Source organism: Haliotis cracherodii, unplaced genomic scaffold, assembly GCF_022045235.1.
Source record: "Haliotis cracherodii isolate W230 unplaced genomic scaffold, xgHalCrac1.p SCAF_2, whole genome shotgun sequence".
NCBI classification, from domain to species: domain Eukaryota; kingdom Metazoa; phylum Mollusca; class Gastropoda; order Lepetellida; family Haliotidae; genus Haliotis; species Haliotis cracherodii.
This window is the reverse complement of record NW_027266275.1, coordinates 1,943,644-1,947,841: the sequence shown is the minus strand read 5'-3', so window position 1 is coordinate 1,947,841 and position 4,198 is coordinate 1,943,644. Positions and strand designations below refer to the sequence as shown.

General features: G+C 42.4%; 1 pseudogene; it reads right to left on the bottom strand.

Moving 5' to 3' along the window:
* Positions 1–565: 565 nt before the first annotated feature.
* LOC139468612 (arylsulfatase J pseudogene) lies at positions 566–2,413 on the bottom strand (annotated as a pseudogene).
* Between the last annotated feature and the right edge of the window lie 1,785 nt (positions 2,414–4,198).

Here is a 4,198-nt window from a genome sequence, read left to right as displayed (position 1 = left end):
AAAAACACCAACAATTACATGATATGTAGTTTCTTAAACAGCTTTTTCTACAATTCATGACAGTGTCTGAAATTATTATGAAGAGTTTGTATGGACAAATAAATAACTTTCATGCCGTATCAGACGAATCAAACGTAAACCACTCCCCTTAACCAAAACCATAATCATTTGTGAAAGGAATAGCTTCGAGTTTCACCTTCAATATGCAGGTAAAATCTGATCGTGTTCGTTCCGACGTGCTGACAAGTCCTCATTGTCAGTGTGCGTGAGGCAACGCAAAATAATATAAATTATAAATTGATGATTGTTTGTTTCTCATTTGTATATGTCAGTGAAATTGCCCTTACCGTTTTTGGTGTTTAATTTAGAGAACGGAAGACCTATGTTATTTTTTGCCAGACAAATTTCACAAGCTAATCTAATCAGTTTTGTTGAAGTCAAAGCAAGCCACCACGTCACCCACTGGGCTATCTGTGGGAACACCTCTCTTGAACTCAACCAGTAGTTCATGTGGAATTGAAGTGTACTGATCAGTTGTGAGTATGTAATTGTTCGTGCTTTTAACTGTATTTTGGCAGTTATCAGTTTACTTTGTGATTATGATTGCGATGTTATGAAACTGAATAAGTTTCGTGGTCAAAAGGTAAAAGTCGATGTTATTATGTGCAATTATGTTGTTTGTATACTGTTTGTGTACGTACAGAGGTGTCACAACCACAAGAATTGCTTCCTGCAATAATCATGTTTATCATACAACCAACAGAAAGCTTCGACAAACTGAAGACAGTATACTGACAATTCAATTTTCAACCAATCTATATATCATATAGACACAGAGGTGAATTAAATGACGTAAATATGAAATACTGTCACGTGACTTGGTGATAACACATTTCTCGGTGGTTCGAATGGTCACAATCTGCACTGAAGTAATGTACTCAAGCAACCTCTAGCACCAGCCGGGGCTCCAGACGCCATTGAAGTTGACTGGGTTAGATCGAGGGTCAGAGGGTGGGTCCATTGCAGGCATCCGAGTCCTATTCTTCAGGGCCAGCATCTGCAGAAGGAAGCTGACAAGGTCGGGGTTGTCCTTGGAGATGTCCTGGTGCTCAGTGGGATCGGCGCTGATATTGTACAGCATGACACTGGGGAGGGGAGTGTCATCCATTACGGGGACGTCTAAGTTAGACCCAGCTGGTGGGTACCACCCTGCATGTGAGATTTCACCAACCATCAACTTCAGGTCTCCCCACCTGAGAGCTGCAGCATAGTGGTCGTCGTAGATGTTGTAGACAAATTCCTTCCTGACGCTGCCATCTCCGTTGATGATCATGTCGACCTGACTCAACCCGTCTATATCCAGCTGGCTGGAGTCTCCCCCTGCTATGTCCAGTAACGTGGGATACCAGTCCACTGCGTGGAACAGACCAGGGTGAGTGTAACCTTTCTTTTTCAGAAGAGTCTTGCTGTAGACGAAACCCACTCCTCTGGTGCCTCCCTCCCATAGTGTGGCTTTCCCGCCCCTCAGAGGCCAGTTATTTGCTCCATGTCTGGGAGGCCCACCGTTGTCTGTTGTAAACACAAGAAGTAGGTTGTCCATGAATCCATAGTTCTCGAGTACAGTGGTGATGTTGAGCACAGCTTCATCCAAAGCACTTACCATGCCACTGTAAACCATCCTATTCAAATCATGAATATGACTGTATTGGTCTGAATATTTGGCGGGCACCTGCAGTGGTCCATGTACAGCTTGGAACGGCAGATACAGATACATTGGCTTGGATTTGTCGTGGTTCATTATGATATCAATGGCTCTCTTTGCAAACAGTTGTGTAGAGTACTCTCCTTGAGCGCCCTTGTAAACATCTGTCATGTTCCTGAAGTCATAACCATAGTAATCAGCCACCTCGTCCCTGACATGTGTGAAGTAGTCCTCCATACCTGCATAGTAGCCCATGAAGGTGTCAAAGCCTCTGTAGGTGGGCGTGTACTTCCAGTTACAGAAACCTAGGTGCCATTTCCCGACCATGTGGGTATCATAGCCGAGGGTCTTCAGCCTCTGTGGGATGATGGTCAGATTAGCTGGCATGTACTTGGGCTGTTCTATGAAAACAACTTTATCCTGGAGCCCTGTGTGGTATGGAAACTTGCCTGACATGAAGCAGTTTCTGGAGGGGGAACACAGTGGCTGGACGTAGGAGGAGTTAAGGATGACACCACTATGGGCGAGGCGGTCAAGTGTCGGGGTCTTGATGTCGGGGTTAATCCAGCCAACATCATTCCAGCCAAGGTCATCGGCCACAATGAAGACAATGTGTGGTTTGTCTGCAGCAGTGCTGATTTTTAAACACAAAGTGACTATAATAGCAATGACAACTGAAAGCTCCATGTTAATGAAGTAACACCTATACATATGGCGAGACAGTATATATACCCAATGAGAAGGTGTTATCTATGTCTCCTGCAGCGTTTAGGTCAATATATGTTTCACTCTTATCAGGTGACGTTACATGTGAAAGGCTACATTCTTATCATCGTTTCATTATTGTTATAAAATTTAATACACAGATGTCCGTGAAAATACTTATTGTCCTGTAGACGGACTCAAAAGTAAATTCAAACAGAAGAAAGATCGCTCCTCAAATACATGGGGTGTATTTGTTAGAGTGTGTGTTGTTCTATGGTGGGAGGCAAATGGTTTAGGTTTCCGAGAGTTCACCCTAAAACCAGAGTTTGATTCCCCCAACATGTATACCATGTTTGAGACTCGTTTTTCTGTAAGGTTCAGCTCCTTCACGGATTATGGAAAATAGAATGCGAAAAGCAAGACCCACTTACTCATGTAATAACAGTCAAAACAGACATGACTAGATGACTCACAGTCAACAAACAGTTGATCGATGACAGATGCGAAAAGCACCAGAACTGTCAGAAATAGGTCATAACTGGCCAGTAATGAATGATTGTCAGTTCTGGGAAGTGAGCTCCCAATTCCCGGATATTGCGAAATTCACCAACCGGAAAGCGAAAAAGGGAATTGAGCGACGAGAGGATGGCCTATTTCAAGGGGGTAAGTCGACTGACCAATGGTACGTTATGATGTAGATAGTTGTGATGTAGGAACCCGGTGTTTGTAACGAAGAATGGACCTTATTTTAGTCAGTGTGGTGCGCGCTGTCTCTCGTTTTGTTGACACTTTCTTAGGCACCAGAATTTCGACTGAGATTGAAGCCCTGTCTCTTAACTAAGTGGCAAGCAGTTCAGGTAAAGGTACGTCTGTTAATCCAGATGCAGGCTATTTCTGAGCACAAAAGGTCACAATTTCATAAAATAACAAACGAAATAACGTTGCTATGCTAGCATTTGCATGAAACATGCATTTGATGCCCTTGTACACAGTGCGATCAAAGTCATCAAATACACTGTATAGGCATAACATGGCTTACATAGGTCTTTATTCATTTGTTTATATTTTCAATGATTTTCTCCTAAAATACCGTTTAATTGCTTATGGTATTCATTCATTCAACCTTCGCCTCGGAAACCTATAATGCAAAGGCACTGCACCTCACTGGATACATGTAATTCCTTGTTATCTGATTTTTCATGTAGTGATACCATTTGTCATCAACCAGTGGACAGCATGATCTCAGTGTAATATTTGTTGAAATATAGGTTATTATTTAGGTAACATGCACGAGGTATTTTACCGACTCTAAGCGTGTCAGATACAACAATGATATGTAAAGCAACGAAAGCAATGAGATATTTTCAAAATAACATTTCACATCATGCTCTAGTTTTGAATTGGTCAGAGTTTTGAATTGGTCAGAGATTAGATTAAAAGTAAAATATGATGTGGCATGAGAGAGGTCGCCGCCTGATCACATTTATCATGTGAGAGGTCGCCGCCTGATCACATTTTGATAAACACACGCCACACCTGTGTTTCGTGCACACGATAACATCTGGATGCATTGTAGTCAGATAGAGATCTTTAAAAGTACAAAAGGGAAGAACGCACCTTTAGGTTTCTGGACACACCTTCTATATCCCAGAATTATCCCGATTTCTACAAAGGCAGCACAAGATGCTTGCGGATGGATGTGACGGTTGTTAATTGCTGCTGAACAACGTACTGCGAGTGTACACGTTGACAAACATACACGACTATTCTTGTCACCTCCAGCCTCAATAT